The sequence below is a fragment of the Petaurus breviceps genome, unplaced genomic scaffold (genome assembly GCF_028583685.1).
Source record: "Petaurus breviceps papuanus isolate PSGF00001 unplaced genomic scaffold, PetGlider_PUasm1.0 91133, whole genome shotgun sequence".
NCBI lineage: Eukaryota > Metazoa > Chordata > Mammalia > Diprotodontia > Petauridae > Petaurus > Petaurus breviceps.
In genome coordinates, this window is record NW_027187419.1 from 38,517,370 (window position 1) to 38,532,440 (window position 15,071).

Below are 15,071 nucleotides of genomic sequence, written 5' to 3' on the forward strand. Positions count from 1 at the left end.
TAAAGTGACTGAAGCAGGCTCTGTGGAGTGCTTAGAGCTTGGTCAGATGACGAAGATGCTAAAGTTATCCACTGCATCCCAGGGCATCAGCAGTCATCCTTACTTTTCTTTTGCCACTGTACTTTTATGACTCTGAAACAGAGAATGAGGTTGATGACTGTGCAACTCTGCCTCATTCGAATTCAATTCACACACTAGTGAGGACATCACCCCCTGATTTCATTGGTCCTTTTGAAAATGAAGGACAAACCACCACAAAAATTATATGTTAGGCATTGAACTAAGTATGAGAAATATAAAGAGAGACCATATATTGATCTGGAGGAGTTCACATTCTACTGGGGGAAGACAATATGCAAACAATTTTGTATAAACAAGCTATATACAGAATAGACAGGAAATAACCAACAGAGAAAAGGCACAAGCATTAAGAAGAATTGGAAAAGGTTTCCTTCAGAAGGTGGGATTTTAGTTGGGCTTTAAAGGAAGTCAGGAGGCAGAGATGAGAATGGGCAGCATTGCAGGTATGGAGGACAACTGGGGAAAATGCCCAGTGTAATAAATGTTAGACAGATTAATCAGGCATGCCTCCATCCTGGGAAAATGTAAGGATTTGTTGAGGCAGAAGCTCAGTCAGATGACAACCATATTCTGATGGAATGAATGGGATCAGGAGATGTATCTAGGAAGTAAGTCTCAGAATCCAACTCCCTGATCATTCAGAAACAGATCAATTAATTAATTAATTAAGGGATTAGGGCAGTAAGTGGTTAATTATGGAAATTGAGTGACCCATAATGACTCCATCTTGTGACTCAATTCTGAAGCTAGATTAGTTTCTATTCACTTATAGTTTAGTCCAATTTCTGTCTTGTGAGAAAACTCCATTCAACTATGGGAACTGGGAGAAACCCTTATTGAAGTGTTTGAATCTAGCCTTGTATAGCTGGGAAACTGGACTACTTCTCCCTGCTACTTAGAGACCCTTAATCAAGGACCAAAGTTGTACTGACCAGAAACCTGGTCAGATTCAAAGATTGATGCAATGAGTTTTCTCACAATTGTGCATTTCAAACAATCCAGATGTCTTATCTGAAAATTGGCCCCATACTGATCACTTACTGTTTCCATGTTCCTTTGATAGTTCATGGACCCTTGAGAGAGTGGGACACCTCTTTTTCTGATTTCACTCTCTCCCTTCCAACTTGGAAAGTCCCTAATATTTCCTTCAATTAGAAATCAGATTACCTAATGATGTATTGTTTCCTTTTAATTAATTGACCTTATCTGATCGTTTTTAATGTAGTCCATCTCTCCCTGTATTTAGGGACTAGCCCTAAGCCGAGGTCAGGTCCTGGTTTGTTAGACAATTGACATGCACTACTTAATAAATTAACATGCTCAGAAGATGGAGTTTTTCTCAGTCATTTGTCTTTTGCTTTCCAGTTTTTGGTGGTGCCAGCTAGATTGAGTTATAACTCCAACCTCCTGACTGATAGCCTTCTAGAAAAAAACTCCCTAGAATACTTTAGTTAATCTTTCGAGAAGGAACTTTTTTGAGGACGGCTGCTTCTAGAGGTAGGACTTTTGCTCCATCCCTTTTTCTTCTCAACTTGGGTAAGTTTTATGGTGTAGTTTGCTTTTCAGGTTTTGAGGCTTGATAATTTGCTCCAGGAATTGGGGAAGTTTAGATTTAGGTTAAGTTTGGGCCCACTTCAGGGAATGGGGAAGTTTAGATTTGGAACAAGTTTTCTCGGAAAGTTTTGGTTTGCCCCAAGGGTTTAGGGAAGTTTAAGTTTGTCCTAGGAATTGAGGTGGTTTATGATAGGATTAAGTTTGGTTTTTAGATTAATTTTTCCTTTAGGGATGATGAAAGAAGATGGGTTCCAGAAGTAGTAAGATACTTGTTAGTTCCCCCTGGATAGACTTTTGAGAGCACGAGACCAAGGGATGCTCCCGTTAATTACAGAAATGACTAAATAGCTCACTATTGAACTATGTGACATCTGGCATAAAAGTGTAATAGATTCAGCTGATAATTTGTTTTAGGTAATTTGGTACTTATCTATTGCAAATTAATGAAATTAAGACTAGTTATTGAAAAACCTTATTCTTATCAGATGAACTGCTAGTTTTGCCAGTCATCTTTAAGTGATGATTTCTGTCCACTTTTTCCTAAAAGGATTTCTTCTTAAAAATTGTCCATGTATCTGTCTCATCATTTTTTCTGTGTTTTTGTGTCTTCGTAAAATGAAGGATGTTTAAAGGGAAAATGTAGCCAGACAGAAAAACTGCTAAAAGACTGCAACCAAAGAGTTTAGTATGCTGGGAAAGATTAAGGAAGTTTCATACTTGAAGTAGCTGTCCCAGTGTAAGCAGGACTAACTTCCACTTTAAGCTTTCAGTGGGAGATTAGGTTATAAGAAAAGAGAAAAAACCTGTGCAAAATACTTTTGTTCTACCATTTCAGCATTAGCTATATTGGAATTATGGAAATAAAGTTAGATAATCATAGAAAGGAAAATTTTCCTGCTTTTTAAAACTACTAAAAAAATGTTAGTAGATTTTGGAGGTTTGGAGATTAATCATTTACACTTAGTAACATATACTAAAATATCTCAGTGAACTTTGGGATTGTTGTTGTTATAGTTTGTCCTTTGTTTTCTAAGAGGACCAATGACAATATGAAGGCAATGTCTTGACTTGCATATGAATTGGATTTAAGTGAGGCAGAACTGTGTAAAGTCATCAGCCTCACTCTCTCATCCAGAGTCATTGTAATAATCCAGTGGCAAGACAAAAGGCAGGATGATTGGTGATGACCCAAGATGCAGTGGCTGACCTTGACCTTTTTAAATTAAGGTTCTTCCTCAGTTTGTCTGAGGCTACACCCATTAAATGACTAAGGACTAGATAAAAATTGAGGCGAAAGATGACCCAATTTACCATCACAAAGGTATCCATCTGGGAAGGGAAGATCCTCAAGAATTTTTGGCCAGAACCTAGAGAATTTGTTTTAAGGAAAAATAAGAATTAAATTCTGTGAAAATTTCAGGAGTAAACAGAACTTAGATAATTTTCTCCCCTAAAGATTGATTGCTCTATTGTTTTAGAAAAGAAAAAAGGTATCGGATTTGCATTTTAAAAATTTATCTGAAACTTAAATAGCTGCCTCTTGTTAACCCTTCCTTGACCATGAAAAGAGAAAAGACTGTTTAAATTAGAGACCCTCTGAGTCCCTTTCACCAAAGCTCAGATAACTCCTGTGACTCCCCCAGTTCAGAGACCCTCCACCTCTGACCCTTCTAAGATTTCTCAGATCAGGTTCCCAAATAAAGGTGCTGGGAATATACTGAAAAAATGCAGGGAAATCTGTTACATTCTGTTCACAGATATTTATTTAGCAATGTGATCTTAGGGAAGCTATCTTATCTCTGTTTGCCTCAGTTTCCTGATCTGTAAAGAAGATAAAAATGGTACCCACCTCCCAGGGTTGTTGTGAGGATAAAATAATATAGTAATTGTAAAGTGCTTAATGCAGTGGTAAGCATACATTTGGTAAGCACTGTATAAATGTTGCCCATTATTCTTTATTATTTCTTTAATTGAATGTAATTGCATGCCAGATTTTAAATGTGATTGGTATAAAATGATAAAAGTGATAAGATTAATGATTTTATATGAGATAATTTAGAAATATGTTTGGCTTAACTGATATTATTTGACTGGTAATAAGTTTTGTTTCCTGTTTTAAATACCTAGTATTGAGTATTTTATTTGGATGTTGTTTGGTTATGAATTGAGTTTTTAAAAGAATGCAAAAAAATAAATATTTGAAAACTGTTAAATCTTTAATGGAGATATATTTTATTTACTATAATAGTGTTTACTATAGTAAAGGGTGATTTTTCATTTGAAAATGTTTGACTATCACTTATAAAAATGAGGAAGGTAAAGAGTCCTTTAAAAATTTAACTTCATTATAGCACTATGAGTCAATTATCAGGTAGTTGTTGCATATTTGAATCCCCAGAATGTGGTTAGTTTGAATTTATAAGTAAAGGATAAGTTAAATGTAATTGTGAGGGAAACATGAGAAAATTAATAGTTTTGAAGTCCTAAGTTATGATTAATGAAAATTTGCTACTTGAGGTAAAAATTCTTAGGACTATAATTTACTATTGTTTTGAGTTTGGATTATAGGGATGGTTGTCTGAATTGTAAAGCCAATAGAAGAAAATGGCTTGTGCTATAGTCTGAGAATTGTGACAGCTGGATATTTGTCCCTGGAAAAGTGGAGGGGATGACCTTGGCATGGATTAAAGTAAAATCCTCTTGATTCAATTTCCCCATTGTGCTATTTCCTTTCTGAACAGAAAATTTTCTAACCTGTTAATCCTGACCTTGCTTTTGATATCTGATTGGCTATCAGATAGGATTCATGCCTGGAATCAAACAGAGCTAAGGGAGTTTTCTCCCTGATATGGTAGTAGATCAGGTCAGCCTGTTCCCCTGAGGGGAAAACATCCTTGCTGTTGTTATAACTATGTCCCACCTTTACCTTTCATAGAAAATTTATGTAACCAGAGCAGATGAACAGTAGAAGTTTTATAAATACAATACTAAATTTGCTGATTAATAAATTGATACTAGAAAATCTCTGAGTTACTAAAATAGGATGCAAGTATGAAAAATTTTGCAACTTTTATCTGTATTTGTGCTCAAATTATAATATAGGGATGCTATCCTTTAAAAGGGGGAATTAGACAAAATAATAAGATAAAAATGTAAGGCAAAAGTTTTCTAAGTAAATGCAATAGCAAATTTTGAGAAAGCAACAGAATTACTGTTTTCTCTTATGCATATGCATATGTATATGATTATAGCCAAATATATGTTATATGGATTGCAGACTTTGAATCTGTTTTAGCAATAAGTTCTCAAAGTTGAATTAAAGGTTTATATATAAAATTGTATTAATAATTATAAAGAAAATGAAATCATTTCTCCATTTAAAAATATCTTGTCTGATAATTTTAAGATAGAAGAGTTCATTTTACGGTTACAACTTTAAGAATTTTTTTAAATAAAGATTCTCATATCAGGTTTAGGAAAAGATAAAAACCAGAAGTGGTATATAAAAAAACAACTGAAATTCTTTGAATTTTCAGGATTGGAGAACCAAATTTAAGAGATTGCACTAAATTGCCTTGTATAATTACAGGCAGAGTTTATCAGAAGTACCTAAGAACCTTTGCAAGTGATTTGGAACCAGAGAAGCAGAGCCAATTTCATAGTTGTCCTGAGAATTAGGCCTATTCCAAATTATTCAAGAAAAGATTTCAGGGATCAGAAGACTACTACATGGGACATCCAGGACTCAAAATGTGCTGTTGAAATGGACGTTGGGAGTAGGTTACAAGGAGACTTGATGTTATTTAATATTGATGATGATTATTGTATTGTTTCGACTATGTGTTTCATGATGTGTATGTTTAAGTGTAAGTTTTCTTGGTTACCTTGGTGACATGTAAATTTTTCTTCTCAAATGTAGTTCATTGTGAGCACTCTAAGTAGTTTGATCTGTAACCTAACTTACATAATTATGATGATGAATCTATGAAAAACCTTATAGATTTGGCTTATAGATAAGTGATTCATGGGGGTGATGGGATGCCCACTACCTTATAAATCAAAAGAGGAAAGAATGAAATAATTAAGGGGATTATTACAGCAAGTGGTTAATTGTAGGAATTGAGTGAACCACACTGACTTCAACTTGTGACTCAATTCTGGAGCTAGCTTAGTACCTATTCAGTTATGACCTAGTCCATTTTCTGTCTTGTGAGAACACTTCCTTCAACTATGGGAATTGGGAGAAAATTTATTGCATTGTTTGAACTGAGCTTTGTCTGTCTGGGAAGCTGACCCACCTCTCCCTGCTGTTTAGAGTTCCTTAACCAAGGACCTAAGTTATGCTGACCAGAAACTTGGTCAAATCCAAAGACTGATGCAAGGAGTTTTCTCACAATTGTACATCTCAAGCAACCTAAATGTCTTATCTGAAAGCTGGCCCCCTATTGATAAATCATTTTTTGTTTCCATGTTCCTTTAATTCTTCACACACCCTTGGGGGAGTGGGACACCTCTTTTTCTGATTTCAGGGAATTTCACCTGTTCAGTCTCTCCCTCTCAACTCAGAAAGCCCCTAAACTTTTCTGCAATTAGAAATCATATTACCTAATGTTGTATTGTTTCCTTTTTATTATTTTGACCCATCTAATTAATTGTTTTTAATGTATAAATATCTGTGTATCTCTACACTCAGGGTCCAGTCCTAAGCTGAGGAGGTCTGACCCTGATTTGTTAGTCATTTGGCATCCATTGCTAAATAAATTGATTTGCTTGAAGCTCAAACCTTTGTTTTCCTCAGTCATTCTTATAAGGTCCCTTAATCTGTGATGGGAGACCTCAGAAACAACATTTTAGAACTCCTGATCAATGGCATCATCACACAGTCCAGAAGTCTGCCTCACCTCCAGTAGTGGTGCAACAGAAGAACAGAAAGATTTACACTTGCTACTGGGGAGTGTAGTGTATAGAACCCTGGGCCTGGAGTCAGGAAGACCTGAGTTCAAATGTGACCTCAAATACTTCCTAGCAATGTGATCCTCAGCAAGTTATAACCTCTGTTTGACTCAGTTTTCTTATCTGTAAAAGGGAGATAATAATAGTTCCTACCTGCTATTGTGAGGATCAAATGAGTTATCTGTAGAGCTCTTAGCATAATACTTGGTACAGAGTAAGCACTTTTCAAATATTCTTATTATTCAGTTATTATTAAAACTGAACTTTGAGCAACAAAATCAAAATAAAATCTGTGCACTATATTAAGGGTTTAAGATACCCGGGGCTGTCTACTAGTGGTTCTTAGGTTTGAATTTATGCAGTTGATTCAATCATATTCCTATAGCTAAAGAAGACAAGGACAAAACTGCTTTTATATAGCCTTCTGAATTTTTGCCATTTTGAGCGTGTAACATAAGGCATGTTGGTGGGAAAAACTAGCCACTTTCAAATGTTTGATGGAGAAAGTAACAGTAGACATTAATTAGCTGGAAATGTTATCTAGGTCACTTCATTGTCTTTGGAAAGACACACTTTCTTCCCTTCTTTTGTATTGATCTCTTTATTTGCCTGTTTCATCAATTGTAAAATGAGGATTATAAAATACTTAGCCATTTGAAAATACAACAGCTGGTAGGGAAAACAATAAGAGACGTGAATTATCTGGAAATGTTGGTATATCTAGATGATGTCAATGTCTAGTGGAAAGTTACTACCCACTAGAAGAACATGAGAGACTGACAAAGTGTTTGATCATGTAGAAAAACCTGGTCTAAATCTGTCACTTGAAAGTACTATGTTTGTAGCTTCTGTTAAGAATGTAGGTCACATTGTATCTCAGCAAGACTGGAACTTTCACGCAGAGAAGATAGAAATGCTCCTGAATTGACCATATTTACAGAATCTTCAAAAATCTATGGACTTTTCTTATACAGGTATTATTATCTCAAACTTCTTAAGAACTATGCTGCTATTGCTAAATTATTTTTGTGGCAGGTGAAAAATGAAATGACTGAGAAAATACTAATATTACCTAGTCTTCAGACTTTTGTAAACTCCAAAGAAAGAGGATAAGAATACTATGTTGCTGCTTGGAATCTCTCCCCATCTTTTGCCTTGGGTTTAAAACTGAAAAGCCTGGGAAGAGGGAGAGGCTAGGCTGTGATCAAGAAAGAAATTAATTTGGTTCTCTAAATATGTTCTACTAATTATGATATCAAATGAACATTTTTAAAAAATGTTTATTTAAACATTATTATTTAAAAATGAAAAATTTTTTAAATGCTGGAAAAATTCAGAGAAACCTAAGTTATACTCTGGTCTCAGAAATTTACCAGCTGAATAATCTTAAGTAGGTTATCTTAGCTCTATTTATCTAAGTTTCCAAATGTGTGAAGAGAAAAATACTAATGCGGTTCACTTCCTCTGATTGTCATAAGGATCAAAATATTATAACTGTGAAGTGCTTTACACAATGACTAATGTGTGATAAGTATTATATAAATGTTGATTATTATTATTTCTTTGACTGAATGTTAATTGCAGACTAGATTTTTAGATGTAATTAGTAGAAAATGCCCAAAGTAATAAAATTAATGATTTTTTATTTAAGATAATTTTGAAATGCATTCACCTGAACTCACATCATCTGACTGGCATAAGTTTTGTTTCATGTTTTAAATACACAATATTGTGTATGTTATTTTGTTTCTAAATTCTTTCATATTGTGAAATGTGGGGAATCATATCAGAAATGCTGTTAGACAAATATCTTCTCTTTTTAATTAGGTGCTATTAGATTATGAATTAAGCTTTTAAAAGAATGTGATAAAATAGATATTTAAAAACTATTAAATATATAATAACTCTCCTGGATCACTGCCTTGTCATGGTGGAGGTGCTTGCATAGCTCAATGAAACTATATTCAGGTTTACCCAAGATGGACAGATCACAGTGGAGAGTTCTGACAAAAGGTGATCCACCAAGACAGACCATTTCAGTCTCTTTGCAAAGAAAACCCCATGGACAGTGTAAAATGATAAAAGATATGACACTTAATGTAGAAGCTACTAGGTCTTGTGTTATCCTGATTGTGTTTCCACAATACTCAAAATGTTTCTTCCTGACTGCTTGCAGTATTTTCTCTTTGACCTGGGAACTCTGGAATTTGGCTATAATATTCCTAGGAATTTTCTTTTGGGGATCTTTTTCAAGAGGTTATGGGGGAATTCTTTCAATTTCTATTTTTCCCTCTGGTTCTAGAATATCACTGAGATTTTGCTTGATAATTTCTTTTTCTTGTTTTGCCTTTTTTTGGAGGGCAATTGGGGTTAAGTGACTTGCCCAAGGTCACATAGCTAGTTTTTGTGTTGTGTCTCAGGCCAGATTTGAACTCAGGTTCTCCTGACTCCAGGGCTGATGCTCTATTCATTGTACTTCCTAGTCTCCCCATGCTTGATAATTTCTTGAAAAATGGTGTCTAGGCTCTGTTTTTGATTGTGGCTTTCAGGTAGACCAATAATTTTTAAATTATCTCTCCTGGATCTATTTTCCAGGTCAGTGGTTTTTCCAATGAGATATTTCACATTGCCTTCTATTTTTTTCATTTGTTTGGATCTGTTTTATAGTGTCTTGATTTCATAAAGTCAATCGTTTCCATTTGCTCCAGTCTAATTTTGAAGGAGTTATTCTCTTCAGCGAGTTTTTGAAATTCCTTTTCCATCTGGCAAGTTTGGCTTTTTAAGGCATTCTCCTCAAAGGCTTTTTGGGCCTCTTTTGCCATTTGAGTTAGTCTATTTTTAAGGTGTTATTTTCTTCGCTGTATTTTTGGTTCTCCTTTAGTAGGCTTGCTTTTCATGATGTTCTTGCATTGTTCTCATTTCTCTTCTCAATTTTTCCTCTACTTCTCTTACTTGATTTTCAAAATCCTTCTTGAGCTCCTCCATGTCCTTTAACCATTTCATATTTTTCTTGGAGGTGTTTGATGCAGGAGTTCTGACTTCAGTGTTTTCCTCCTGCTCCATGCCTGATCCTTTTTGTCCCCCAAAAAGGATTCTGTAGTCTGTTTGTGCTTCCGTTGCTTGTTCATATTGGCAGCCCATTACTTGACTTTTGAGCTCTTTGCCACGGTAGAACTCTTCTTCTAGGATGGAGAGAGCTTTGTCCCAAATCACTGGGGTTTTCACAGCTGCTGGAGCTATTGGGAAGGTGCCTTTTCTACAGCTCCCACAAGCTCTGGCTCACTGGCCACATGCCCCAGGACCACCACCCAAGACACTGATCCAGATCCAAGCAGGTTAAAGCAAGTGCAATTACCCTCTGAATGGTTGCTTGGTCCCCCTATGATCTGTAAGCCAGGAGCTCCTGAGGCAGCCACCATGCCTCTGCTGCTTCTAGCCCTGGGGTCAGGGCCAGACCACGCTCTTCCATCCCTCCCTATTCCAAGAGAGTTCCAAGAGAGTTTTGGGTTGAGAAGTCTGGAAACCACCACAGCTGCTGGTGATTCACTCTCCTGAAGTCTGCTCTGGCTACCGCTGGTCGGCGCCACCCTGGGGCCAGAACCTTGCAGCTCACTGGGGACTGTGCTCAGTTCCCAGCCGCAGTGTGATAATCCGTTCCTGTCAGCCTTCCAGGCTCACTTCACCAGGAAACGTGTTTCTTTCTGTCATTTTGTGGGTTCTATAGCTTTAAAGTTTGTTTAGCGTATTTTTTTTTACATGCATTGGAAGCGATTGGAGCAGGCGCTCACGCCAAGGTTGTGCTTCTACTTTGCCATCTGGGCTTCACCCCCCAACCAGTTATTGTTTTCATATTCCTTTGATTGAATATAGATACTTGTGAGGAGTGGGACATCTTTTTTCTTTAATTTCATGAAATTGGACCGATTTGCTCTCTCCCTCCCGACTTGGAAAGTCCCCAACCTTTCACCCAATTAGAAACCAGATTACTTAATTTTGTATCCTAGTTCATTGTTTTCTTTTAACTAATAAGTTTTATTTGATTAATTGTTTTTAATACATGAAAATCTGTTTCCCCCTTTATTCAGAGTCCAGGACCAAAACTGAGGAAGACCACTATTCCTGATTCGTCATGCAGTTGGCATGCATTGCTTAGTGAGTCAGTATGCTCAGAAGCTCCAACCTTTGTTTCTTCTTTCATCTTTCATCCACCGCAACTCAATAACCATACTTGTGCATATGATTGAAGATACTCAGATGTGAAAGGCAAGCAATGGCTAATTGCTCTGAAACCCCCAAAGCTTTTTGAAAATCCATGGATGTACCGATGTGAACAACTTTTCAAAGTGGGTCAACTGCCTTACTCATGTACCAGTGCTGACCTATGCAGATCTAAGAAAACCTTTTCTGTCCCTCCTGTGCAAAGAATCCTTCCAGGAGCACTTGAGAGCCATCCTTTATTGAGGGAATGATGATCTCCAGAAATCAGCTACATCTGTCAGCAGAGGACTAATTAATAAAGAGACTCAATACTTTATTCATAAGCTGGTGTTCTTGGTTTTGAAGTAGGATATCACTGAAAACTCTGTAGAGAAAAATTCCAAGTGTAGACTATCTATCCATCTACTGCCAGCTCTTGACCCATGCCAAATTGAATGCTACATGAGATAAATAAATAATAATGCCAGACAATGATTAATTTCACGTACATTACAGGGCCAAAGGAGACTCTGACCTGAAGGCCACATGACTCAGAAATATTGTGATAGCAAAAGAAGGTATGAAATCTCTATGTGAAACCCAAAGAGCAGACTAAAATCCAGGTGCAACAGTAGCTGAGAGCTTGGTATTTTCATTAGCAGTTTCCATTAAATGCACTTATTTGAGCCAACCTTCTTTGTTTCAGTTGTATGTACATAATTGGTAGTGAGAGTAAATATGTCCTGATGAAGGACTGAGAAAATTGATACAGGTGAAGATGCAGGGAAGTGATGCCAAAAAACTTAAGTTTCAGTCATTTGAAGGCACTTAGTTGTTGAGATGAATGCAGAAGTAAGAAATATGCAGCAGAATCTTATTTCTGATAATAACTGTACCTAGAGCAGGGGTGGAGAACCTGCCACCTGGAGGCTACATGTGGTCCTCTAGGTCCTAAGTGTGTTCTCTAGGTGGCAGGTTCTCCACCCCGATCTAGAGCATAGTGTACTTTGATTCCCAAAGCCATAGAGGATGACTTTGGATATGAGGGTCAAGAGGGAACCCTGAAAATACTAAGAAACAGACTTTACTATAGGTATCACTAAGAAGTGTGGAACCTGTGCCCAGGAGGTGAGAAGAAATTTGTGCTGCATTTTTGGTGAATATAAATAAAAGCAAAACTTTAGAAGTTATCTGCATTGACTTTGTATCTTTGGAAGGAGATCATATAAACATGTCATTTCTTAGAGGTGACAGATCACTTTACCAGGCATTCACAAGTATACCCAACCATTAAAGAGAAAGCAAACATAGTTGCTAAAGTATCATTGGAGAAGTTTCTCAGCACGTGAATTTTGCCAGCATGCATTCTGACAATGGCGGGGACTCAAGGAAATGCTGGCTTTGTCAGGCATCAAGAAGCTAACAACTACATCTTACTATTCACAAGGAGACCCACAGCTTGAGCATTTCAATTAAACTCTATTCAACATATTAGGAACTCTGAGATCTGAACAAAAATCTCAATGGTGTCAACATGAGGTACTTCTAGCACATGTGTACAACTCCACCAGGAATGATCATACAAGCTTTATATCAAATATGCTTATATTAAGGAAGAACCATCCCTACATATTGAATTCTGCTTTGGAATTTCAGAGGTTAAAAATGATACAAAAATTCACAGCCACTTAATCTAGGAGAGAGAGACACTGAAAGAAGTCGGTCAATTAGTCACAACTTTTGCTCAGAAGAACTCTGACAAAAGCAAGTGATTCCCCATTTTTTTTGTCAAGATCTCCAACAACAAGATGATGCTCAGTTGAGAAACCTTATTGTTAAAGGCACACACAATTTACCAGACTAGTGGAAGGCTAACCCATATAAGGTAGTTGAGGAACTAAAACACTTGATATTTATAGGATAAGCCTAGAGAGTAAAGTGGGCCCTAGAAAGACAACTCAACACAACTTATCACTCATAGGGGAGTTAGGTGGACTTATTTATGAGCAGGTGTAGAGGAAAGATATTTACTTTAGTGGACTTTGAATCCACCATATTACCCCATTTCAAATGCAAATTTATTATAAATGGAAGAATATATAAATACATGCCATAAGATACAAACTCTTTGGTTTAACAGATAAGACCAGAGGAGGATTACCATCACAATTAGAGTTGTTGCTGTTGTTTAAGACTCTTTGTGACCCCATTTGGGGTTTTCTTGGCAAGGATACTGGAGTGGTTTGCCATTTCCTTCTCCAGTTCTTTTTTTTTTTAAACAGATGAAAAACTGAAACAAACAGGGTTGAAGTGACTTGCCCAGGATCACACAGCTAGTAAGTCTATCTGAGGTCAGAGTTGAGGTCAGGAAAATGAGCCTTCCTGACTCCAGGCCCTGGCACTGTATCCATTATGCCATCTAATTTTTTTTCCAGTGATGTCTGACTCTTTGTGACCCCATTTGGGCTTTTCTTGGCAAAGAAACTGGAGCTGTTTGCAATTCCTTGTCTAGCTCATTTTACAGATGAAGAAACTGAGGCAAACAGGTTTAAGTGATTTGCCCAGAATCACACAGATAGTAAGTATTCGACATCACATTTGAACTCAGATCTTCCTGACTCTAGGCCTAGAACTCTGTCCTCTGCACCACTTAGCTGCTCCTTAGTTAAACTCCACTTGACTAGCTCTTCATTGGGTGACATTGAGGAATCTCAGGGCTCACCAGTGAGTCCTCTTCTCAATTATACTATCTCTAACAATTTTTACGTAAACAAATAACTGCAATGCAATGAAATATGATAAGTAAATATAAGGAACCAAGGTGCTTTTAGAGCAGTTGAGGGAGAAATTGCATATAGTTGCAAGAATCTAGGAAGTCTTCAAGGGACTTTTTCTGATTCTACCAGTTGATAACCCTTCCCTCCCATCAATTTATTTTTATTTTGTATGTATTCTCTTATCTGTGAAAATTTTCTTATCTTGTATCGCCTAACACTTTGTAAACTTTTATCCTTCTTCTAGGACAGTGCCTGGCATAGAGATAATACTTAATAAATTCTTATTGATTGATTGATTGAGAATCACAAGGAGAAACTCTGACTGGAAGTACTGGCCAAAGAAAATGTTTGAGATTGAATCTGATCTGTGTAAAAACCCGGTGCTAGAGGAGATAGGACATGGATTACATTCATAGGCTATAATATTTCCAATAGTTTCTCAACTGCTGAGCACATGCTTTGTTTTTAGCTTTTTGTTATAAATTGTACTGCTATGATTTTTGTACATATTGGTATTTTCTTGGTGTCAAGATGGGGCATAAACTCAATAGCAGGATGGCTTAGTTAAATATTTCTTTATTCTTAAATGTTCTCCAGAGTAGAATGATAGGATTTAGAACTAGATTTAGAATTCAAAAGAACTTTAGAGATCATCCAGCCCAATATCCCCATTACAGAGGGAGAATCTGAGATCAATAAATAGTGATTTGCTTGAGGTCACAAGGATATTTGAACAGAGGTCCTCTGACTCTGAAACTAGTGCTTCTTTAATAGTACCATTCTTCCTCTACTTTGATTTGTTCATAATTCCATGTGCAAAGAATTAATATTTCAGTTTTTCCCATAACACTTTTAATATCTCTCTGTCTCTTTGTCTCTATCTCTCTGTCTCTGTCTGTCTGTTGGAGTAATACATTGAAATTGCCCTAAATTACATTTCTTTGATTGTTATGATTTTGAACATTTTTTCAGACAATAGTTCATAGATTATGATAATAGGTCATATTCCACTTAACAGTTTCTGTTTATTCCTTTTCAAACTTTATATAATTTGGTCATTTTCTACTGGGAAGTGGCCCTTTATCTCTGGATTTGTATCAATATTTACAGATTTTGAAGATCAAACTTCACCAGAATTGGTTAAGCAAAGACTATTTTACCCTATCAACATCTTTTCTTTGCATTCTGGCTGGCTTGATTTTGTTTGTTCACAAACCTTTTCATGTAATGAAACTTATGCATTTTTTGTTATGTTCACCATTACCCCTTATATGTTTAACAATTCTCATTAGTCAAAACTATAAAAGTTACCTCCTTCCACTTTCCTCTAGTGTGTGTGTGTGTGTGTGTGTGTGTGTGTGTGTGTGATGTAGCCTTTTACATATAAACCATTTATTCATTTGGAAATTATTTTGAGATATGGTGTAAGGTATTTATCTGAATTTTTTGAAGAAGAATGTCAGACTATTAACAATTATATGAAAGTTTGTTCCAAAACACAAATAATAG

The 15,071-nt window shown here is 36.3% G+C and overlaps 1 long non-coding RNA gene across 2 annotated transcripts in view; it reads left to right on the forward strand.

Annotated features, from left to right (window-relative positions):
• LOC138154955 (uncharacterized) overlaps nt 1-11,632 on the forward strand; it is a 63,112-nt gene extending 51,480 nt beyond the window's left edge. The window contains exons 3-4 of one of the 2 annotated variants that reach the window (XR_011166715.1): nt 1,447-1,578; nt 5,225-6,332. This is a non-coding gene — a long non-coding RNA (uncharacterized lncRNA). Of the gene's footprint in view, nt 1-1,446; nt 1,579-5,224; nt 6,333-10,673 lie in introns of those variants that run through there. The other variant, XR_011166714.1, reaches the window with a different exon arrangement.
• Nucleotides 11,633-15,071: the final 3,439 nt, after the last annotated feature.